Genomic DNA, 26,448 nt, shown 5'->3' on the forward strand with positions numbered 1-26,448 from the left:
TTCTGGGTGGTCATTGCTTATGTTCAGTGTACATACTCTCCCGGTCAAAAGTTTTAGAACACCTACTCATTCAAGGGTTTTTCTTTATTTTCACAATTTTCTACATTGTAGAATAATAGTGAAGACATCAACTATGAAGTAACACATGGAATCAACCAAAAGTGTTAAACAAATCAAAAGATTCTTCAAATAGCCAGCCTTTGCCTTGATGACAGCTTTACGCACTCTTGGCATTCTCTCAACCAGCTTCACCTGGAATGCTTTTCCAACAGTCTTGAAGGGGTTCCCACATGCTGAGCACTTGTTGGCTGCTTTTCCATTCACTCTGTGCTCCGACTCATCCCAAACTCTCCTTCTTGGTCAAATAGCCCTTACACAACCTGGAAGTGTGTTGGGTCCTATTGAAAAACAAATGATAGTCCCACTAAGCCCAAAACAGATGGGATGGTGTATTGCTGCAGAAATGTATTTTGATTTAACACTTTTTTTGGTTTACTACTTTGATTTCATATGTGTAATTTCATAGTTTAGTAAAAAAAAAAAATAAGAAAAACCCTTTAATAATTGGATGTTCTAAAACTTTTGACCGGTAGTGTAAATCGTTAAAATATTGATGACCAATAAAGTCAATTTCTATTAAACATCACTGCTGTATTGTTCTTTAACAATTCAACGAACACATATTATTCATAACAAGATGAGTACAGTTAAAAGTTACAGGATATTACAGAAAATACTTTTTACGATACATATACATGTTCATTTCATGTATGCTGTGACTAATACAAAACTATTTGTTATGTTGAAATATAGAAATTGAATCTTCCAGATTCTCATGTTGAAACTAACTTCCTTCTTGTAACTAGGTCAAAAACAGCGCATGACCAGACCTGCACATTATCCTTGATTGCTCAATCCCTCTCCAAAAACACATTTGAGGCTCTTTCCCTTTTGTTTGTCTGAATCAGTGTTCCTCCCTGAAGTGGAGTGGGTTGTCTTCATACAGAACAACAACCTCAGTCAGGCTGCTCCATACACACTGGGAGGAAGATGGCTGCTCTACTACTGCTGTTGTTGGTTAGTGCTGGAGTCCTGCTGTCTTCTACTGAGGCTCAGGAGGCTTACAATAAACTCCCTGATAACTACAGGAAAGGAGTGGATCTGGCCCTGCAACAACTCAACTCTCACGCTGGAGTCAAACACCATTTTCTCTTCTTCAAGAGTCTCCTGAAGTCCGACATAGAGGTAAAACCATTGAGGTTTCCATTGCTGGGCGGTTGTTTTTCTGAGGACTGTGGCAACACTGTTTTTGTGTAGACCATTCTGGTAAATGTTTATGGTTGTTTAGTCTACTCAATGATTTACATTTTCTTCCTCTAGCCTGGATTTGATGTGAGCTACATTTATCACAGTTTCTACCTGAAAGCCACCAAGTGCCCAAAGGGAACGGTTAACTCCATGCAATGCAAGTTCAGGAATGACCGAGTGAGTACCTGGAACTGTCCGAGCACAGTTGAGCTGAATCATCAATAACCTTAGGGCTTTCATACAATCCCATAAGTTATACACATCTAAGTCTACAGCATGGAATTGTAATGTACATATAATGCTGTCATATTATGTGTATTTCTACAGCCATTGATAGACTGTTCAGTCTGCTACAAAACCTTTGCTGGAGAGATTGAGAAGAATCCAAAACCGTATGTCCACTGTGTCCACAAACCAGCACTTACAGAGGTTTGTAGGATCGCTAGTTGTCCCTTCCCCCAACATTAAACTGTTTCAATCACTTACCAGTCAAATTCTATAACTAAGTATGCTTACGAAGAAAATGTTAGAATTGTCATGAAGAAAATGATAGAATTGTCTATATACTAGTTCCTATAAAGATTAAGGACAATATCACGAGTTGAACCCTTTCTTGTCTAATTCAGAAACGGACAGTAATTGCAGGGATTTGTTCCATCACATTATTGAGTAAAAGTTGATTTTGAAGACAAATATATATATTGTGAATTTTATTAAAGCAGAATATTAACCTGTTTATTTCCCCTTGTGAATTTCAGGATATGAAGACAGCAAGAATAGAACACTGTAACGCAATGAGTTACCACAGTGGAGCCCCTACTCTCCTGGCTTCAAAATCTTAGTGAAAGGGGCCATGTTAGTTCTGTGCCATGACAAAGTAACGCTATTGCACAATACATCTGGATTTAGTCTGGAAAGAAAAGCCTCATTTCTGTGTTCCTTATTCTGTATTCACCTTTTATACTTTTTCTAATTACTTTAAACACGCTTAGGCTTGAGTTCCAAGTGTTCACTTCATGTGTGCTACGTACGTATTTCCTAATCCTCTACCTCTGCAATATCCCAGTTGAATGTGGTACATTTATGTTCAATAAAGTTTTATTCAGAAAATATTAATTCAAGTTATTGGTGTTCTCTCTTCCAAATAGCACATAGGTAGAGATGATAGGGGAAATTCCTCTAGATGTTACAGCGTCTCCCATTTCTCTATAGGAAGGCCAAGAAAAACAATCATGACAGTTAGTTGATAGCATGTTTAAGGTTGGACTTGTGATTCCTAAGGTCTGAGCAATATGTGTTTTGAGTCTCGTTGATGTTTATACCGGTAGAAGAAGTGTCTATTGTCCGTAGGGTGTTACTAACAGTGAACTGAACAATACAACACAAACAAGATTTGTTTCATATAACATTTTATTTCAGTCTAGGTTTAATGTGCAATACATCTATCACAATTTCTACCTGAAAGCCACCAAGTGTGCCAGGGGAAATGTTAATCCATATGTTGTGTATATTCTAACAGCCACTGATGGACTTTGGAGTTTGCTACAAAACATTTGCTGGAGTGATTGAGAAACACCCCCAAGGCGTAAATTATTTATTTCTAAATGACAAGTGTTTAAATGTGTTTGAAATGATGATACAGCGTGAGACCATTACCTTTTATTTCATGCTATGACCTCGACAAGACTAGAGTACTGTCCCAAGATGAGCTACACCAGCGGAGCCTCTACTCTCCGTCACCAAGACTGAAATACCATAGAATAGATGGTTAATAAGACAGAATTGAAAATTAACTGCATTTACAACACACTGGTGTTATTTCTAGTTTGTACCAAGATCAACATTTATTTTTCTCCAGCGCCATACCAGAGTCGACATATGTGAAAACGGCGCAATTGTACATTTTGTAGTAGTAAAAAATAGCAATTCGATGTCATCAAAATAAAAGATCTAATAACACAGAATTTCAAAACACTGAGTGGCTGTGACATGGAGAGCAGGACAATTCCCACGCCCTGGCAAGAAATGTGTGTTTTGAAAATCACTGTGTTACTTTTAATCCTACTCAATGATGTCAACCATTATCAATTTAGGACCTTCTTATCTTTTTAACCACAGAACATAGAAACGTGCTATTTTCACACACTGGTATGGTGCTGTAGATAATGAATATCAGGTTGAAAAGTGGTGGAATTGCCCTTTAAGTAAATTCTGATAACATTTACACATATTGAATAATCATTTACTAAATGTACATATACATATCTGTATATAGTGTAATATTTAGTATCTCAGCTACACTGAAATTATTTTTTAAAAACGACACAAAAATGACTGAAATCTGTTAACTAAGTGGTGAGCCATTACCATATTGATTTCCTGCTTCCCTTTGCCAATTGAAACAAACAACTTAAATACGAGGCTGGCTGACTACTGAGAATCAACCTTTTGACTCTGTTGTGTTGTGAGACACTGTTTTCTAGGTAATAACATATATAGAATATTTAGAACATTTCATTGTATCACTGCTTTTCATTTGAGAAAAGCAGTTCTAGTGGTGGTAAGTTACAGTACACCACAGCTGTGTAATGAAGTCCACATGGCCAGAGACCATGCCCTTGGGGCCCTCTTTGACCCAATGCCAGGGACAGATTTTATTGTTACCCCGATCCGGTTCCTAACAAGTACTTTGCAAAGATATGCTCTGCCCATACTGCAAAATAAATGTTAAAAAAAAACCATTGCCCTTTGAGTTTGTGCAGGTCACTGCGACTTGGAATTCGGGTGATGAGCAGCCACAGGAAGATGGCAGTCTCCAGGGATGCAGGGCTCAATCCGTGGGCATTCACATGCAACAAAAGTATGGAAAGTAAGACGTGGGAAATAAATTGGTTTGTTTTGACTCTCAGCCCAGCTGCAAGATCAGTCCTGTTCCCTTAGTTTAGGTTCCTGCTTACATGGGTAATTCTACAGAAGTTGCGCAAATTGCAGTCCCACCCTTAAAAATCTATTTTTAAAAATCCCAACTAATTACATTTATTTACATCATGATATGTTCTAATTCAATCCAAGGCAATAACAAACATAATGCTAAATCAATATAGTACAATGTAATTGTTTATACACCTACTTGTATTGAGAGATGGCTGTGCCAAACACTGACTCCTGAACTTCACGCTTGAAAATAAAGCAATTCAAGATTTAAATGTTTTTAACGATATTTATATAGAACATCTTAAGTTGTTCTATTATTATTATTATCTAATTAGTAGTTTTGTTTATTTTTAAACATCTTTCCCCCCCAAAAATGCTGTCCCACCTTTTTATGTCACTGCCGAAGCACACATTAAAATACTGTAGAATGAATGTGCTTTAAGCCACACCCATACAAATATCACTATAGATGACGGGATCACAATCGTCTCTAGCATGACCACATGGTGAGTAGTCTGGAAACATTTTGGAGTGAGGAAGTTGGTATATCTTCATGTATTTTTAAGAAGTGTCACTACCAAACATAATATTGAAAGAAATAAGTAAAGTATAGTTTTGGGATTCAAATATATGTTTGCTGGGATGTACATATGTCCAAATGAAAGATACTTACCCATATGCTAGCTATGGGAATGTATTAAAGTAAAAAACAAGTCTATATTTTCCAAACCGAAACAACTGACACCATAGAGATATAGAGGTCTCAACTTTGTATCTGTGCCATTATGGTGTGTGTAACAGCACTGGCAGCACCTTTGAGGCTATCTCCATTTTAAAGTTGCATGCGCCATGCTCTACCAACAGAGCCAAAGAGAACCATCATGTGGGTAGTTTGAGGGTCAAAGATCATACCCAAAGACATGCTAACCTCCCCTGTTATTGATAATGGTTAGCATGTCTTGAGGGTATGATCTTTGAATCAAATCAAATGTTATTAGTCACATGCGCCGAATACAACAGGTGTAGACCTTACAGTGAAATGCTTACTTACGAGCCCCTAACCAACAATGCAGTTTAAAAAAAATATGTATAACAATAAGAAATAAAAGTAACAAGTAATTAAAGAGCAGCAGTAAAATAACAATAGTGAGACTATATACAGGGGGGTACCGTTACAGAGTCAATGTGCGGGGGCACCGGTTAGTTGAGGTAAAATGTACATGAAGGTAGAGTTATTAAAGTGACTATGCATAGATGATAACAACAGAGAGAAGCAGCGGTGTAAAAGAGGGGGAGGGGGGCAATGCAAATAGTCTGGGTAGCCATTTGATTAGGTGTTCAGGAGTCTTGTGGCTTGGGGGTAGAAGCTGTTTAGAAGCCTCTTGGACCTAGACTTGGCGCTCTGGTACCGCTTGCCATGCGGTAGCAGAGAGAACAGTCTATGACTAGGGTGACTAGAGTCTTTGACAATTTTTATGGCCTTACTCTGACACCGCCTGGTATAGAGGTCCTGAATGGCAGGAAGCTTGGTTACAGTGATGTACTGGGCCATTCGCACTACCCTCTTTAGTGCCTTGCAGTTGCCATACCAGGCAGTGATGCAACCAGTCAGGATGCTCTCAATGCTGCAGCTGTAGAACCTTTTGAGGATCTGAGGACCTATGCCAAATCTTTTCAGTCTCCTGACGGGGAAAAGGTTTTGTCATGCCCTCTTCATGACTGTCTTGGTGTGCTTGGACCATGTTCGTTTGTTGGACATCAAGGAACTTGAAGCTCTCAACCTGCTCCACTGCAGTGCAGCCCCGTCGATGAGAATGGGGTGTGCTCGGTCCTCTTTTTCCTGTAGTCCACAATCATCTTCTTTGTCTTGATTGCGTTGAGGGAGAGGTTGTTGTCCTGGCACCACACCACCAGGTCTCTGACCTCCTCCCTTATAGAGGCTGTCTTGTCATTGTTGTTGATCAGGCCTACCACTGTTGTGTCATCGGCAAACTTATTGATGGTGTTGGAGTCGTGCCTGGCTGTGCAGTCATGAGTGAACAGGGAGTACAGTAAGGGACTGAGCACACACCCCTGAGGGGCCCCTGTATTGTGGATCAGCGTAGCGAATGGGTTGTTGCCTACCCTTACCACCTGGGGGCAGCCCATCAGGAAGTCCAGGATCCAAACAAACAAGAAAAAAAACTGAAAACTTGAGCATGCAAAACTATTCACCCCCCCAAAGTCAATACATTGTAGAGCCATCTTTTGCAGCAATTACAGATGCAAGTCTCTTGGAATATATCTCCACAAGCTTGGCACATCTAGCCACTGGGATTTTTTTCCTGTTCTTCAAGACAAAACTGCTCCAGCTCCTTCAAGTTGGATGGGTTCCTGCTGGTGTACAGCAATATTTAAGTCATACCACAGATTCTCAAATGGATTGAGGTCTGGACTTTGACTAGGCCATTCCAAGACATTTAAATGTTTCCCCTTAAACCACTCGAGTGTTGCTTTAGCAGTATGCATAGGGTCATTGTCCTGCTGGAAGGTGAACCTCCATCCCAGTCTCAAATCTCTGGAAGACTGAAACAGGTTTCCCTCAAGAATTTCCCTGTATTTAGCGCCATCCATCATTCTTCAATTCTGACCAGTTTCCCAGTCCCTGCCAATGGAAAACATCCCCACAGCATGATGCTGCCACTACCATGCTTCACTGTGGGGATGGTGTTCTCGGGGTGATGAGAGGTGTTGGGTTTGCACCAGACATAGCGTTTTCCTTGATGGCCAAAAAGCTCAATTTTAGTCTCTCCTTCCATATGTTTGGGGAGTCTCCCACATGCCTTTTGGCGAACACCAAACGTGTTTGCTTATTTTTTTCTTTAAGCAATGGCTTTTTTCTGGCCACTCTTCCGTAAAGCCCAGCTCTGTGGAGTGTATGGCTTAAAGTGGTCCTCTGGACAGATACTCCAATCTCCACTGTGGAGCTTTGCAGCTCCTTCAGGGTTATCTTTGGTCTCTTTGTTGCCTCTGATTAATGCCCTCCTTGCCTGGTCCGTGAGTTTTGGTGGGCTGCCCTCTCTTGGCAGGTTTGTTTTGGTGCCATATTCTTTGCATTTTTTAATAATGGATTTATTAAAAATAGAACTGTTTGACCATAATGACCATCGTTATGTTTGGAGGAAAAAGGGGGAGGCTTGCAAGCCGAAGAACACCATCTCAAATGTGAAGCACAGGGCTGGCAGCATCATGTTGTGGGGGTGCTTTGCTGCAGGAGGGACTGGTGCACTTCACAAAATAGATGGCATCATGAGGTAGGAAAATTACGTGGATATATTGAAGCAGCATTTCAAGACATCAGTCAGGAAGTTAAAGCTTGGTCGCAAATGAGTCTTCCAAATGGACAATGACCCCAAGCATACTTCCAAAGTTGTGGCAAAATGGCTTAAGGACAACAAAGTCAAGGTATTGGAGTGGCCATCACAAAGCTCTGACCTCAACCCTATAGAAAATGTGTGGGCAGAACTGAAAAAGCGTGTGCGAGCAAAGAGGCCTACAAACCTGACTCAGTTACACCAGCTCTGTTAGGAGGAATGGGGCAAAATTCACCCAACTCATTGTGGGAAGCTTGTGGAAGGCTACCCAAAACATTTGACCCAAGTTAAACAATTGAAAGACAATGCTACCAAATACTAATTGAGTGTATGTAAACTTCTGACCCACTGGGAATGTGATGAAAGAAATAAAAGCTGAAATAAGTTATTCTCTCTACTATTATTCTGACATTTCACATTCTTAAAATAAAGTGGTGATCCTAACTGACCTAAGACAGGGAATTTTTACTAGGATTAAATGTCAGGAGTTGTGATAAACTGAGTTTAAATGTATTTGGCTAAGGTGTATGTAAACTTCCGACTTCAACTGTATGCATGCACCAGTTTATCGTTTTAATGTATTTTTTCTTTTTTTAAACAAGTTTTTTATTTTATTTCACTTCACCAATTTGGACTATTTTGTGTATATCCATTACATGAAATACAAATAAAAATAAATGTAAATTACAGGTTGTAATGCAACAAAATTGGAAAAACGTCAAGGGGGGTGAAAACTTTTGCAAGGCACTGTAGGTGTTCCTTTTGTCCAGGTGGGAAAGGGCAGTGTGGAGTGCAATAGAGATTGCATCATCTGTGGATCTGTTGGAGCGGTATACAAATTGGAGTGAGTCTAGGGTTTCTGGAATAATGGTGTTGATGTGAGCCATGACCAGCCTTTCAAAGCACTTCATGGCTACAGACGTGGGTGCTACGGGTTGGTAGTCATTTAGGCAGGTTACCGACCTTGTGAATGTTGACCTGTTTAAAGGTCTTACTCACATCGGCTGCGGAGAGCGTGATCACACAGTCTTCTGGAACAGCTGGTGCTCTCATGCATGTTTCAGTGTTATTTGCCTCGAAGCGAGCATAGAAGTAGGTTAGCTTGTCTCTTAGGCTCTTGTCACTGGGCAGGTCTTGGCTGTGCTTCCCTTGTAGTCTGTAATGATTTGCAAGCCCTGCCACATCTGACAAGCGTCAGAGCCGGTGTTGTACGATTCGATCTTAGTCCTGTATTGACGCTTTGCCTGTTTGATAGTTCGTCGGAGGGCATAGCGGGATTTCTTATAAGCTTCTGGGTTATAGTCCCGCTCCTTGAAAGCGGTAGCTCTGGCCTTTAGCTCAGTGTGGATGTTGCCTGTAATCCATGGCTTCTGGTTGGGGTATGTGCGTACGGTCACTGTGAGGACGACATCATCAATGCACTTATTGATGAAGCCAATGACTGATGTGGTGTACTCCTCAATGCCATGGGAGGAATGCCGGAACATATTCCAGTCTATGCTAGCAAAACAGTCCTGTAGTTTAGCATTTGCTTCATCTGACCATTTTTTTATTGATCTAGTCACTGGTGCTTCCTGCTATAATTGTTGCTTGTAAGCAGGAATCAGGAGGATAGAATTATAGTCAGATTTGCCAAATGGAGGGCGAGGGAGAGCTTTGTATGGTCTCTGTGCATGGAGTAAAGTTGGTCCAGAGTTTTTTTCCTCTGGCTACATGTTGATAGAATTTTGGTAAAACGGATTAAAGTTTCCCTGCATTAAAGTCCCAGCTACTAGGAACGCCGCCTCTGGGTGAACGTTTTCTTGTTTGCTTATGGCAGAATACAGCTCATTCAATGCTATCTTAGTGCCAGCATCTGACTGTGGTCATATGTAAACAGCTACGAAAAGTCAAGATAAATTCTCTAGGTAGATAGTGTAGTCTCCAGCTAATCATGAGATACTCTACCTCAGGCGAGCAATAGCATGAGACCTCCTTAGATATCGTGCACCAGCTGTTATTTACAAAAATACGTAGTCCGCCTCCCCTTGTCTTACCAGACGCCACTGTTCTATCCTGCCAGTGCTGTGTATAACCAGCCAGCTATGTTGATAGTGTCATCGTCCAGCCATGACTCCGTGAAGCACAAGATATTACAGGTTTGAATGTCCCATTGGTAGTTGAATTTTCTGTGTAGGTCAACTATTTTATTATCCAAGGATTGCACGTTTGCTAGCAGAATGGAAGGAAGTGGGGGTCTATTCAATCGCCTACGAATTCTCAGAAAGCAGCCCCCCCTCCAGCCCCTTTTTCTCCACCTCCTCTTCACGCAAATCACGGGGATCTGGGCCTGTTCCCGAGAAAGCAGTATGTCGTTCGCGTCGGGCTCGTCGGACTCGTTAAAGGAAAAAAAGGATTCTGCCAGTCCGCGGTGAGTAACCACAGTCCTGATGTCCAGAAGTTATTTTCAGTCATAAGAGACGGTAGCGGCAACCTTATTTACAAAATAAGTGAAAAATATAAGTTACAAACAACGCAAATAAACAAACAACAGAACAATCGGTTGGGGGCAAGTAAAACGTCTGCCTTCTTCTCCGGGGGCCATTTTTCAAGAAGGATTTTGAATTTGACCCTGCGTAACTTTTCTCAGTCATTATTATTCACGATTCATTCAGGAATATCTGCAATCATGGTAGCATTCACATTAACATATTATATTCTTATGTCGAATATAAGTGACTCCAAAATAACACAATTCATATTTATCAGATCACGAAACTCACGTTAGGGCAAGATGTAAACAAGGCTCTAGACAAGCTTGATTTGCAACAGGGGTTTCACTCGAAGTACAAAGTAGAGGGAAAGAATTAGAACTGACTCATGGTGTCATGCTGTTCATTTTGGAAGGGGAATGTGTGATACTATACTTCTTCACATACAGTGCCTTCAGAAAATATTAATCCCCCTTGACTTTTTCCACATTTTGTTGTGTTACAGCCTGAATTTAAAATTGATTAAATGGAGATTTTTTTGGTCACTGGCCTACTACACACGATATTCCATAATGTCAAAGTGGAATTTTTGGTTTTTATTCCTTTTTTTTAACAAATGGAACCCTGATATGTCTTGTCAATAAGTATTCAACCCTTTGTGATGGCAAGCCTAAGTTTAGAAATAAAAATGTGCTTAACAAGTCACATAATAAGTTACATCGACTCACTCCATGTAAAATAATAGTGTTTAACATGATTGTTTTATGACTACCTCATCTCTCTACATCACACATACAGTACAATTATCTGTAACATCCCTCACTCCAGCAGTGAATTTCAAACTCAAAAATGTTTGGACACACCTACTCATTGAAGGGTTTTTCTTTATTTTTACTATTTTCTACAGAAAAGTGTGCAAAGCTGTTATCAAGGAAAAGGGTGGCTACTTTGAAGAATTTTTGGTTACAAAATGAACACTTTTTTTGGTTACAACATGATTCCATGTGTTATTTCATAGTTTTGATGTCTTCACTATTATTCTACACTGTAGAAAATAGTAAAAAAATAAAGAAAAATCCTTGAATGAGTAGGTGTCCAAACTTTTGACCGGTACTCTATGTGTATTAAAGTAGTCAAAGGTTTAGTATTTGGTCCAATATTCCGAGCACACAATATTCCTAGCAAACAATATTCCTAGCACACAATCCTAGCACACTAGTGACTCTACAAACTTGTTGGATGCATTTGCTGTGTGTTTTGGTTGTGTTTCAGATTATTTTGTACCCAGTAGAAATGAATGGTAAAGAATCTTTTGTGTCATTTTGGAGTCACTTTTATTGTAAATAAGAATATAATATGTTTATAAGCACTTCTACATTAATGTGGATGCCACCATGATTACGGATAGCCCTGAATGAATCATGAGTAATGAGGAGTGTGAAAGTTAGATGCACAAAAATTGCAGGTGCCTAGCACTCAAATGTTTTCGAAGTATGTACCCAAAATAAGGTAGGCTACATTCAATTGGCTTTGGTTCTGGGGAACATCAAGACAGGTGCAGGTTGTTAAATAGCTGTTTTATAATAGACACACATACAGTCGACCTGGCCAAGGTATCCTGGAAGGATATTGACCTCATCCCGTCAGTAGAGGATGCCTGGTCATTCTTTAAAAGTGCCTTCCTCACCATCTTAAATAAGCACGCCCCATTAAAAAAAATAATTGAGCCAGGAACAGATATAGCCCTTGGTTCTCTCCAGACCTGACTGCCCTTGACCAGCACAAAAACATCCTGTGGCGTTCTGCATTAACATCGAATAGCCCCCGTGATATGCAACTTTTCAGGGAAGTTAGGAACCAATATACACAGGCAGTACGGGAAAGCTAAGGCTAGCTTTTTCATACAGAAATTTGTATCCTGTAGCACAAACTCAAAAAAGTTATGGGACACTGTAAAGTCCATGGAGAATAAGTGCACCTCCTCCCAGCTGCCCACTGCACTGAGGCAAGGAAACACTGTCACCACCGATAAATCCCTATAATTGAGAATTTCAATAAGCATTTTTCTACGGCTGGCCATGCTTTCCACCTGGCTACCCCTACCTGGATCAACAGCCCTCTACCCCCCCACAGCAACTCGCCCAAGCCTCCCCCATTTCTCCTTCACCCAAATCCAGATAGCTGATGTTCTGAAAGAGCTGAAAAATCTGGACTCATACAAATCAGCCGGGCTAGACAATCTGGACCCTCTCTTTCTAAAATTATCTGCCGAAATTGTTGCAACCCCTATTACTAGCCTGTTCAACCTCTCTTTCGTATCGTCTGAGATTCCCAAGATTGGAAAGCTGCCGCGGTCATCCTCCTCTTCAAAGGGGGAGACACTCTAGACCCAAACTGCTACAGACTATATCTATCCTACCCTACCTTTCTAAAGTCTTCGAAAGCCCAGTTAACAAACAGATCACCGACCATTTCGAATCCCACCGTACATTCTCCGCTATGCAATCTGGTTTCAGAGCTGGTCATGGGTCAGAGCTGAATTGGGCAATCATAACGTTTCATGTAAAAATGTGTATACTGTGTTGTGAACCAATAAAACAATCAGTTTATTTTAATTGGGTTCATTTTGGATTGTCAACAAAAGTGATGCAGCGGAGTTTTTGTATCATTTCAGCCAGCAGTTTTGAAAGGACCGCTCACGAGCCAAAATGGGTCCCCGACAATTGCACAACGTATGGTTGCAAAGCTACCGGAAATGTATTCTGTAATTTTGGTAATTAACAGGTAATCTATGGCAATTTTGTGTGTCCATATTGTCCATGAGTTTCTAGTGGATAGACCGTTCAAGAGAAAATAGCCAACTCTTCCAACTATTGCCATAACAATTGACATAATAAAATAAGTGTAAAAAAATATGAAAGCTATTTTATGCTGAAACCCTTATATTAAACACCAATGGTATTCACTAAGTTGGTGCTTTATATTTAGGATAATTCTTTACAGCTTTGTCATAAAAATTATATTTTAAAATCATCTTATTTGATTATTTAATATATTTTATGTGAGATAAAGCCACACAGAGGGCCATAGATAATTACAGACACCTGTGATAATCTGAAGTACCAAAAAGGCCACTAGATGTCATCTTCTAAAATTAAATAAAACATTCGAAAGCTACCAAAATTCTAGTAGTTTACTGGTAAACTTAAAACGTTTCCAGTAATATACCCTCCCTTTGCAATCCTAGTACAGCATCATCAATTTGTTATCATATGTTACATCCTCCCAAAGAATACTAACAATATTTGCATGATTTACGGTAGAGAGAGAGTCGAAAACGCCAGGTCCGGGACAAGGTAGCACGTCCAGTGAACAGGTCAGGGTTCCATAGCCGCATGCAGAATAGTTGAAACTGGAGCAGCAGCATGACCAGGTAGACTGGGGACAACAAGGAGTCATCGGGCCAGGTAGTCCTGAGGCATGGTCCTAGGGCTCAAGTCCTCCGGGAGGAGATGGGGAGAGAGATAGAGGATGCATACTTAAATTCACACAGGACACCGGATAAGACAGGAGAATTACACCAGACATAACAGACTGACCCTAGTCCCCCGACATAAACTATTGCAGCATAGATACTGGAGGCTGAGACAGAAGAGGTCGGGAGACACTGTGGCCCCGTCCGACGATACCCCTGGACAGGGCCAACCAGGCAGGATACAACCCCACCAAAGAACAGCCCCCACACCACCAACTTACTACCCTGAGACAAGTCCGAGTATAGCCCACAAAGATCTCCCCCATGGCACGAACCCAAGGGGGCGCCAACCTGGACAGGAAGATCGCGTCAGTGACTCAACCCACTCAAGTGACGCACCCCTCCTATAATATGTTACGTCATGCAAAAGAAATAAAACATCTCAACAACAAAAAATAAATATCCTGCAATTTGTATGATGTTACAAATTCTAATTCAATACATTTAACATCCCATACAATTTGTTTAAACTAACATCTTGTTTAAATCATGTTGTCATTGAAAAAGCTGTGGGATCGATTTCAAGGCAGGAGTACATTTACTCTCTATTGTGTGACTACGGTAGCATCTTCTTTGAGGAGTCTATGGAGACATCTCCATTTGTCTTTCCGGGATTTCTCGCATTTTGTCTAATTGCCTCCTTCTCGACCAAATTGGAGGAGAAGGTGGGGGTCAAGGAAAGATGAACCGAGAAAGAATATTCAGTGGCTACTATTGTGCATTCTTCCAGTCCACCTCTCAGCCAAACCGAAGAAGAAGCAGCCACGTTGATCTCAAAATCAATCAGATCAAGTCATTTGAAATCACTACTAGGCTGATTAGTTGCCAAGCAGTTTACCAACAGACACTTAATCTGGGAGCAATTGACCAATAGGCATAGAGCAGTCCTGCATTACTGCTTGAGTTATTTCATATTAAGCCTAATGAAATAAATCACAATGAGAGTCAGAACAGTTGTACACATTCATTTCAGTTTCTGAATACACCCCTGTATTGATACCTCCCTTGAATTTTTACAAATGTCTGGTCGTGTGAAATAATGTAACATTTAGGCCTCCTTGTGTTCATTTAGCGATTTGAAAGGTGCTTTTTGAGGATACATTCAAGACTTATTTGATTGGATGTTGAATTTTCAGAAACAGAGTGCCTGTATGGTCTACATTTTTTCTATTTTTATACTTGATAACTGAATACATTAATCTAAAAACACTTATCACAGCTATGTCACTGGAAATTGCAGTTACTATTGAAGTGAAAAACATGTTAATTGCTACGATGACTGAGAATATGATTCCAATCATCACAGCACCCAGATGTCCAGACAAAACTTCTCAAAGGGATTCAGCTTTACTTGTCACATCACACTAATGTTAGCAATTCTTTCAATAAAACAAACTCCAAAGCAAATCAGGGGGAGAAAAATAGCTTTATTCAGAGAGGACAAATCAAGATGTTATGCTGGGAGGTAGATGTTCAGATGTTCAGTCTCCCCTGTCCTCAGCTTTTCCCCACTGAACAAAGGAACAGGATGCCATTTATAACCCCCCACCCTAACTTGGGGTTGACCAATCAGAAGTCCTTGCAGTACAACTTGGCCAATGGCCAAATAACAAGTATCCCACCCCCGATTCAATGTACAGACCAATGAAAACCTGGCACACGTAGCACACGTTGTTCTGAGTTCAGGAGTGACATTCCACAGATTCTGAACAGATGTTGAACTGAAACCCAACTCCTACTTACAATTTGCTATTGACCATTAATACTCTAGTTTTTAGTCCTCTCATCCTCTGTGTTGTGTATTTATCGTCAAAATATTCTTACATTCCCCCCTAGACCATTTAAAAAATATAGTTAAAATGTATTTTTAGAAAACATGAAAAAATAAGCAGAATAAAAATATTTGCAATAAGCATAAAATCATTTTCGTTAAACACCTTGCATTTCTATAAAAGACAAAGGACATATTGTACTTGCCGTTGCAATAAGAAATAGATTTCACATAAAGTTATTGAAAAGAGGTATCAACAAGTGTGATACCATATCTGAGAGAGCATGGTTCACTACAGCACCGAGGACAGTTACCACGGTCACATTGACCACAATCATGAGGCTTGGTGTGATGATGAAGACCTTTATGATCCCCACCACATTCTGGTGAACACCACAGACACCCATCTCCAAAAGACACGGTTGATGAATCTTATGATATCCCCTATCACGTAACCATCGGATTTTAGCAGACAAACATCGGCAATAGCACACTGTATAACCTGGATGATGATAAGAAATAACCACAGCTCCCACTATTGGAAGTATCATGCTTGTAACGCCCTGTTCTCTATTTTGGTTAGGCCAGGGTGTTACATGGGTGGGCGTTCTATGTTTATTTTTCTATGTTGGTTTGTTTCTTTGGTTTGGCCGTGTGTGGCTCTCAATCAGGAACAGCTGTAGATCGTTGTTGCTGATTGAGAGTCATACATAGGCAGCCTGTTTTTCCTTTGGGGTTTGTGGGTGATTATTTTCTGTCTGGGTTTGTGTTAATCCTGACAGGACTGTTTGGCTGTGGTTTCTTTTCGTGTTTTGTTTGTAGTGTTCATTCGGTCATTAAAACATTTTATGATGAACACATCCTCCGCTGCACCTTGGTCTCATTGCGACGACGGTCGTTACAATGCTCATCAAAAAAACTTCCCCATATACCAAATGTGGAAGACAACCACATGACTAAGCCTAAATCATCTGGATAGTAATCATGATATTTAGTGCTTTCAGTCCTGATCTTTTGGATTAGGTCAGTTATTTCCTCAGAATTATCAGGAATATAAGTACAGCATTCAGCACCAATAACAGCACATGTACCCCCTTGTACGGACAGAGGATAATCAAAGGCCAAACGATTTTGCATTGCCACAGTCCGAATGGCAACCATCTCAGCTGTAATTAAGTCAAGGCTCTCAACTGTACTATTAGCTAGGATTTCCAAAGAATTAGCCATATTAATAACTTCCCGTTCTATTTTAGAAGTACCATAAGAGGGAAAAGCAATCGCAAAGAATCTCTCAGTTTCTGTAATCCCACGTTTTATGACGGTGTGAAAAAGGAGAATTCACAGTACAACATATCCCAAAAAACTTTGGTAACCAGGAATAGGCATAGGATCCACAGATAAAGTAAGTTCCATTAGGAGCTATCATACCATTATTGATGATATTACCGAAGGTATTGGCATAAAAAGTGGTCATAGTGCCATTACCGAGAATCAATTCAACAGACATTAGACATTCCGCAACCTTTAGTACCATCACAGGCAGATAGATAGATCTGTTGTCTGATCACACTTACTCTGTCCTACTTTGACAAACACGTCCTGGTGCACTTGAGACAAATTCAGAGAGAGTGATCTATTAAAACATACACATGCCCATGTTGGGTGGTTAATAACTAGGTAAGGTGGTTGCTGATTAGTGTTATTGGTTATCTCAAATGAAGGAAGGTACTGCAGAACTAGGTACTCTCGCATGTTGATACTCAACATTCTCACCCAAATTAGTACCAATAATCGTCTCATACCAATTAACATCTCTCCATATACCCAACATTTCACTCTGGTTAAAAGGAATAACCCTTAATTCCTGCCCTTGATGTGAATGGTGCATACATACAAACCCAACAGCTACTTTGATTGACTACTGTGGCATAGTGTAGAGTGAAAGCTAGAAACGTATTGACGCCCGAGTGTCCATCATCCCTCTGATGCATCTCTGTGTTGGAAATGGAACCACCACTCACATCCTGTATTAGGAGGAAACTCACAAGGAAAATCATTTCAAACATCTTTCACTTGTCTGCAAGACGATAGTATTCAATCGTCCTATTGTCAAGGTAATCATTCACATAGTCCTTTAAAAATGACCAGCTCTCCCAAACTGGTATCAGTCCCACATAGATAACTATTATACATTATATTCTGACAGTCTGCCGGTAGTGAGGAATTCTTCGTCCATTCCACTGGTTGCAGTTCACCGGTGATGTTGTGTCATTTCAGGAACAGTCAAGAGATATTACTGCAGCCTCAGACGATAGATTCTCTTAACCTGTAACGAAGGAACCAAAAAAGTGAAAGTAACATGTCCTGGTTTCAAGAGAAATTGACATTTCACCTAGATATCCCTAATATGACAACTGCGATATACAACATAGAAGCTTATCAGTTTCTTATCATCTTACTATGCTTCTTCACCCAGATTGGCCCCCGACTGCTAATCAATCAGTTCTTTATTCTCCAGGCTCTGCTTTGTCATCAACATGGACAACCTTGCAATGAATGACATGTATCCATCGTGATTTTCCCTGGACTTTTACTGCTGACCTAGTTATGAGCAAAACTTGATAAGGACCTTTCCATTTTGGCCCTGATGTGTCTGTCACATATTTTTTTACCATCGCCCACTGTCCTGGCACTACGTCATGTCCCCCCTCCGGAGTTATTCCCCACTAGAGAGTTGTATGCAATAATTAAGCATTGTGTCACTCATAAAGTGAACGTCTGCTTTTCTCAAATCTAACGTGCCAGTATTATCACATTGTCCATTGTAGTAACTACCCAGTAACTACCCATGCCCATGCCCAGCCTGCCTCACACCCCCCTCCACAATGCTTTAACCCTCTGTGTATAATATAAACTCGGGGTTTACCAGATGACTCTATAAACCCATCAGAGAGCTGATCCAAAACAACTCACAACAGTCGTGTTCAATTAATGTGGTATCTGTAGGACACATCAGAGTAGCTGGATTACATGGTGTCTTTTCAACTATACCCATGTCCCATAGATCTTTAATCACTACTTTAGTAGCGTCCATAGCTTCCTTACTAATGGGATATTGTTTTGTGCAAGGTGGGGCAACACCTGTCAAGCACACTGGTTCCATATCCAAAGTTCCACGCTAATTTTTCTTCGTAGTCCAAATAGAGTGGCTCTGAACTGTAGAGTCCTGCAGTTGTCTAATTTGCCACGTCACATTTCCTTCAGAAATGTTCAATGTAGAGTCAAGATGCATAATAACATCAAGGCCTAAAATAGGTTGTTCAAATGAGCCTATCCACACCCCTGCATCAATCTTCATTGGACCAATAGAAATTGATAATGTTTTTTTTTCATATCTGACCCCCCCACTCCTGTTTTTTTACATTTACGTCATTTAGCAGACGCTCTTATCCAGAGCGACTTACAAATTGGTGCATTCACCTTATGATACCCAGTGGAACAACCACTTTACAATAGTACATCTATATCTTTTTTTGGGGGGGTTAGAAGGATTACTTTATCCTATCCCAGGTATTCCTTAAAGAGGTGGGGTTTCAGGTGTCTCCGGAAGGTGATGATTGACTCCGCTGTCCTGGCGTTGTGAGGGAGCTTGTTCCACCATTGGGGTGCCAGAGCAGCGAACAGTTTTGACTGGGCTGAGCGGAACTGTGCTTCCGCAGAGGTAGGGAGGCAAGCAGGCCAGAGGTGGATGAACGCAGTGCCCTTCTTTGGGTGTAGGGACTGATCAGAGCCTGAAGGTACGGAGGTGCCGTTCCCCTCACAGCTCCGTAGGGAAGCACCATGGTCTTGTAGCAGATGCGAGCTTCAACTGGAAGCCAGTGGAGTGTGCGGAGGAGCGGGGTGATGTGAGAGAACTTGGGAAGGTTGAACACCAGACGGGCTGCGGCGTTCTGGATGAGTTGTAAGGGTTTAATGGCACAGGCAGGGAGCCCCGCCAGCAGCGAGTTGCAGTAATCCAGACGGGAGATGACAAGTGCCTGGATTAGGACCTGTGCCGCTTCCTGTGTAAGGCAGGGTCGTACTCTGCGAATGTTGTAGAGCATGAACCTACAGGATCGGGTCACCGCCTTGATGTTAGCGGAGAACGACAGGGTGTTGTCCAGGGTCACGCCAAGGCTCTTAGCACTCTGGGTGGAGGACACAATGGAGTTGTCAACCGTGATGGCGAGATCATGGAACGGGCAGTCCTCCCCGGGAGGAAGAGCAGGTCCGTCTTGCCGAGGTTCAGCTTGAGGTGGTGATCCGTCATCCACACTGATATGTCTGCCAGACATGCAGAGATGCGATTCGCCACCTGGTTATCAGAAGGGGGAAAGGAGAAGATTAATTGTGTGTTGTCTGCATAGCAATGATAGGAGAGACCATGTGAGGATATGACAGAGCCAAGTGACTTGGTGTATAGCGAGAATAGGAGAGGGCCTAGAACTGAGCCCTGGGGACACCAGTGGTGAGAGCACGTGGTGCGGAGACGGATTCTCGCCACGCCACCTGGTAGGAGCGACCTGTCAGGTAGGACGCAATCCAAGAGTGAGCCGCGCCGGAGATGCCCAACTCGGAGAGGGTGGAGAGGAGGATCTGATGGTTCACAGTATCAAAGGCAGCAGATAGGTCTAGAAGGATGAGAGCAGAGGAGAGAGAGTTAGCTTTAGCAGTGCGGAGAGCCTCCGTGACACAGAGAAGAGCAGTCTCAGTTGAATGACCAGTCTTGAAACCTGACTGATTTGGATCAAGAAGGTCATTCTGAGAGAGATAGCAAGAGAGCTGGCCAAGGACGGCACGCTCAAGAGTTTTGAAGAGAAAAGAAAGAAGGGTTACTGGTCTGTAGTTGTTGACATCGGAGGGATCGAGTGTAGGTTTTTTGAGAAGGGGTGCAACTCTCGCTCTCTTGAAAACAGAAGGGACGTAGCCAGCGGTCAAGGATGAGTTGATGAGCGAGGTGAGGTAGGGGAGAAGGTCTCCGGAAATGGTCTGGAGAAGAGAGGAAGGGATAGGGTCAAGTGGGCAGGTTGTTGGGCGGACAGCCGTCACAAGTTGCAAGATTTCATCTGGAGAGAGAGGGGAGAAAAGGTAAAAGCATAGGGTAGGGCAATGTGAGCAGGACCAGCGGTGTCGTTTGACTTAACAAACGAGGATCGGATGTCGTCAACCTTCTTTTCAAAATGGTTGACGAAGTCATCCGCAGAGAGGGAGGAGGGGGGGAGGGGGAGGAGGATTCAGGAGGGAGGAGAAGGTGGCAAAGAGCTTCCTAGGGTTAGAGGCAGATGCTTGGAATTTAGAGTGGTAGAAAGTGGCTTTAGCAGGAGAGAGAGAGCGAAGGTTGCGACGGCGCAATACCATCTGAGTAGGGGCAGAGTGAGTAGTGTTGGAGGAGAGCGAGAGGGAAAAGGATACAAGGTAGTGGTCGGAGACTTGGAGGGGAGTTGCAGTGAGATTAGTAGAAGAACAGCATCTAGTAAAGATGAGGTCAAGCGTATTGCCTGCCTTGTGAGTAGGGGGGACGGTGAGAGGGTGAGGTCAAATGAGGAGAGGAGTGGAAAGAAGGAGGCAGAGAGAAATGAGTCAAAGGTAGACGTAGGGAGTTTAAAGTCACCCAGAACTGTGAGGGGTGAGCCATCCTCAGGAAAGGAACTTAACAAGGCATCAAGCTCATTGATGAACTCTCTAAGGGAACCTGGAGGGCAATAAATGATAAGGATGTTAACCTGCTAGGGCTAGGGGGCAGTATTTACACGGCCGGATAAAACACGTACCCGATTTAACCTCTCTGGCGCATGTGGGACGAACTCGTCCCACCTACGTAACAGCCACTGAAATCCAGTGGCGCGATTTTTGAATCGTTAGAAATACTATTACTTCAATTTCTCAAACATATGACTATTTTACAGCTATTTAAAGACAAGAATCTCGTTAATCTAACCCCACTGTCCGATTTCAAAAAGGCTTTACAACGAAAGCAAAACATTAGATTATGTCAGCAGAGTGCCCAGCCAGAAATAATCAGACACCCATTTTTCAAGCTAGCATATCATGTCACATAAACCCAAACCACAGCTAAATGCAGCACTAACCTTTTATGATCTTCATCAGATGACACACCTAGGACATTGTGTTATACAATACATGCATGTCTGTTCAATCAAGTTCATATTTATATCAAAAAACAGCTTTTTACATTAGCATGTGACGTTCAGAAAAAGCATAACCCCCGCAAACTTCCGGGGAATTTACTAACAGTTTGCTAAATTACTCACGATAAACATTCACAAAAAGCATAACAATTATTTTAAGAATTATAGATACATTACTCCTCTATGCACTCGATATGTCCGATTTTAAAATAGCTTTTCGGATGAAGCACATTTTGCAATAATCTAAGTACATAGCCCGGCATCACAGGGCTAGCTATTTAGACACCCACCCAGGTCAGCCTCCACCAAAATCACATTTCCTATAAGAAAAATGTTCTTACCTTGCTTGTTCTTCATCAGAATACACTGCCAGGACTTCTACTTCAATAACAAATGTTGGTTTGGTCCCAAATAATCCATCGTTATATCCAAACAGCGACGTTTTGTTCGTGAGTTCTAGACACTATCAGAATGCAACATCACGGTCTCGCGCATGGCGCATTGGCGTGACAAATAATTTCTAAATATTCCATTACCGTACTTCGAAGCATGTCAACCGCTGTTTAAAACCAATTTTTATGCCATTTATCTTGTAGAAAAGCGATAATATTCCGACCGGGAATATGCATTGAGCCTAAACAGCCGAATTAAATTTCTCCTCAGGAGCGAATCGTGCACGCGCCTCATTCAAAGGTCCTCTGATCCGCCACTTACCAAAGGCGATAATGTGTTTCAGCCTGAGGCTGCCTCGTCAACCTTCAGGTATTTCCCGGGTTCTGAGAGCCTATCAGAGCCCTGGGAATTGTCACGTTACAGCTAAGATCCTTACTTTTCAATAAACAGATGCAAGACGCACGACTCCTTGTCAGACAGGGTACTTCCTGCATGAAACCTTGTCAGGCTTTTGCCTGCCATAGGAGTTCTGTTATACTCACATACACCATTCAAAGAGTTTTAGAAAATTCAGAGTGTTTTCTATCCAAACCTGAACAATAATATGCATATTCTAGCTTCTGAGTTGGTGTAGGAGGCAGTTAAAAATGGGCACATATTTTTTCCAAAATTCTCAATACTGCCCCCTATCCCAAACAGGTTAATCTGGTTACTACTCCTGCCCAGTAACTAGAATATGCATATAATTATTGGCTTTGGATAGAAAACACCCTAAAGTTTCTAAAACTGTTTGAATGGTGTCTGTGAGTATAACAGAACTCATATGGCAGGCAAAAACCTGAGAAGATTCCATGCAGGAAGTGGCCTGTCTGACAAGTTGTTGTTCTTCTTGCCTCTGTTTGTTGAAGACTGAGGATCTTTGCTGTAACGTGACACTTCCTACGGCTCCCATAGGCTCTCAGAGCCCGGGAAAAAGCTGAACGATATCGAGGCAGCCCCCGGCTGAAACACATTATCGCTTTTGACAAGTGGCCGATCAGAGGACAATGGGCTTAGGCGCGTGCCCGAGTCGACCCCATGCTTTATTTTCTTTCGTCTGTTTACCTAATTGCAGATTCCTGGTCGGAATATTATCGCTTTTTTACGAGAAAAATGGCATAAAAATTGATTTTAAACAGCGGTTGACATGCTTCGAAGTACGGTAATGGAATATTTAGAATTTTTTTGTCACGAAATGCGCCGTGCTCGTAACCCTTATTTACCATTCGGATAGTGTCTTGAACGCACGAACAAAACGCCGCTGTTTGAACATAACTATGGATTATTTGGGACCAAACCAACATTTGTTATTGAAGTAGAAGTCCTGGGAGTGCATTCTGACGAAGAACACCAAAGGTAATCAAACTTTTCTAATAGTAAATCGGAGTTTGGTGAAGGCTAAACTTGCTGGGTGTCTAAATAGCTAGCCAGTGATGCCGGGCTATCTACTTAGAATATTGCAAAATGTGCTTTCACCAAAAAGCTATTTTAAAATTGGACATGTCGAGTGCATAGAGAAGTTCTGTATCTATAATTCTTAAAATAATTGTTATGCTTTTTGTGAACGTTTATCGTGAGTAATTTAGTAAATTGTTAGTAAATTCGCCGGAAGTTTGCGGGGGGTATGCTAGTCTTGAACGTCACATGCTAATGTAAAAAGCTGGTTTTTGATATAAATATGAACTTGATTGAACAGACATGCATGTATTGTATAACATAATGTCCTAGGGTTGTCATCTGATGAAGATCATAAAAGGTTAGTGCTGCATTTAGCTGTCTTCTGGGTTTATGTGACATTATATGCTAGCTTGAAAAATGGGTGTCTGATTATTTCTGGCTGGGTACTCTGCTGACATAATCTAATGCTTTGCTTTCGTTGTAAAGCCTTTTTGAAATCGGACAGTGTGGTTAGATTAACGAGAGTCTTGTCTTTAAAATGCTGTAAAATAGTCATATGTTTGAGAAATTGAAGTAATAGCATTTCTAAGGTATTTGAATAACGCGCCACAGGATTCCACTGGCTGTTACGTAGGTGGGACGATTTCGTCCCACCGGCCCTAGAGAGGTTAAGCTTGAATGGGCTGGTGACTGTGACAGCATGGAATTCAAAGGAGGAGATAGACAGATGGGTCAGTGGAGAAAGAGAGAATGTCCACTTGGGAGAGATGAGGATTCCAGTGCCACCACCCCGCTGACCAGATGCTCTCGGGGTATGCGAGAACACGTGGTCAGATGAGGAGAGAGCAGTAGGAGTAGCAGTGTTTTCTGTGGTAATCCATGTTTCCGTCAGCGCCAAGAAGTCGAGGGACTGGAGGGTAGCATAGGCTGAGATGAACTCTGCCTTGTTGGCCACAGACCGGCAGTTCCAGAGGCTTCCGGAGACCTGGAACTCCACGTGGGTCGTGCGCGCTGGGACCACCACGTTAGAGTGGCAGTGGCCACGCGGTGTGAAGCGTTTGTGTGGCCTGTGCAGAGAGGAGAGAACAGGGATAGACAGACACATAGTTGACAGGCTACAGGAGAGGCTACACTAATGCAAAGGAGATTGGAATGAAAATTAACTAAACAACTGGGGAAGCGAAAGAGCAGGGCCTCCCTCACTAACTATTCACTGAAACACTCAAATATAACTTTTCCAACTTCCACTTTAGAAATTTTAATTGATGTAAACTACAGTGGTTCAATGTTTCCAGGAATAGGCTCAAGCTTAGTTTATTCAGCTAGATAACTTGGTACAGTATTCTTCCGTGAAACCCACCCAGTGCACCGTATACTATGACGCCGTAGCTAACTAGCATGCTAGCATCCAATAACACACGGTTAGCACCAATACTTGGTTACAACAAACTACCAATGGATCATTCGTGTCCGTGTCTAGTACCTTTCATAACGCTCTCATCTTCTTCGCCCGTGTAGTGAGGACATATATGTTTTGCATGAGATATGGGCAATACAGTGACTTCAGCACCCGTATCTATAAAAAATCTACTGCAAAGTTGTTAAACATCATGTTCACATATATCCCATCCGATTTCATATGTACACCAGCTGAGATGGGACGTAAGAGGGGGTCTATTAGTTTTCCTCCTCAGCATCCAGCAAACTCGGTTGCTGAGCCGGAGAGTTTCTTACATTTCTGTATCAGCATTGTGTCGTTGGGGCTGTTGTCCTGTTTCCATTTTCCCTTAAGGGCTAGGCGTCCCGCTAGCGGGACAACTTCCGGTGAAACTGGAGGGCGCACAATTCAAATAAATAATCATAAAAATTATGGATATTAAACATTTAGGTACATACAAGTGTCTTATGTCGGTTGAAAGCTTAAATTATTGTTAATCTCACTGCATTGTCCGATTTACAGTAGCCATTACAGCAAAAGCATGCCATGCGATTGTTTGAGGACGTGCCCCACATCAAAATATTTTTCCACCGGCAAAGGTTTCATAAATTCACAAATAGCGATTAAATATTCACTTACTTTTCGGAAATCTTCCTCTGATTTGTCATCCAAAGGGTCCCAGCTATAATATGTAGTGTAGTTTTGTTAGATACAATCCTTCTTTATATCCCAAAAAGTAAGTTAAGTTGGCGCCATCGATTTGAGTAATCCACTCGTTCAACATGCAGAGAAAGGAATCCGAAAATCTACAGCTAAACTTTGTTAACCTCTATGGGACCGGCGGGACGAATTCGTCCCACCTACATAACAGCCAGTTGAATCCTGTGGCGCGATTTTTAAAACGTTTGAAATACTATTACTTCAATTTCTCAAACATATGACTATTTTACAGCTATTTAAAGACAAGACTCTCGTTAATCTAACCACACTGTCCGATTTCAAAAAGGCTTTACAACGAAAGCAAAACATTAGATTATGTCAGGAAAGTGCCCAGCCAGAAATAATCAGACACCCATTTTTCAAGCTAGCATATAATGTCACAAAAACCCAAACCACAGCTAAATGCAGCACTAACCTTTTATGATCTTCATCAGATGACACACCTAGGACATTATGTTATACAATACATGCATGTCTGTTCAATCAAGTTCATATTTATATCAAAAACCAGCTTTTTACATTAGCATGTGACGTTCAGAAAGAGCATACCCCCGGCAAACTTCCGGGGAATTTACTAGCAATTTACTAAATTACTCACGATAAACGTTCACAAAAAGCATAACAATTATTTGAAGAATTATAGATACATTACTCCTCTATGCACTCGATATGTCCGATTTTAAAATAGCTTTTCGGATGAAGCACATTTTGCAATATTCTAAGTACATAGCCCAGCCATCACGGGCTAGCTATTTAGACACCCACCCAGTTTAGCCTTCACCAAAATCACATTTCCTATAAGAAAAATGGTCTTACCTTTCCTGTTCTTCGTCAGAATGCACTCCCAGGACTTCTACTTCAATAACAAATGTAGGTTTGGTCCCAAATAATCCATCGTTA

The 26,448-nt window shown here is 41.6% G+C and overlaps 1 long non-coding RNA gene across 1 annotated transcript; it reads right to left on the bottom strand.

Annotated features, from left to right (window-relative positions):
- Nucleotides 1-2,272: 2,272 nt before the first annotated feature.
- On the bottom strand, nt 2,273-4,634 carry LOC115154858 (uncharacterized). Its single transcript, XR_003867956.1, has 2 exons — nt 2,965-4,634; nt 2,273-2,514 (listed from the first exon to the last, which is right to left on the bottom strand). It is a non-coding gene; the product is annotated as an uncharacterized LOC115154858 (long non-coding RNA).
- Between the last annotated feature and the right edge of the window lie 21,814 nt (nt 4,635-26,448).

This window comes from Salmo trutta, chromosome 2 (genome assembly GCF_901001165.1).
Source record: "Salmo trutta chromosome 2, fSalTru1.1, whole genome shotgun sequence".
Classification (NCBI taxonomy): domain Eukaryota; kingdom Metazoa; phylum Chordata; class Actinopteri; order Salmoniformes; family Salmonidae; genus Salmo; species Salmo trutta.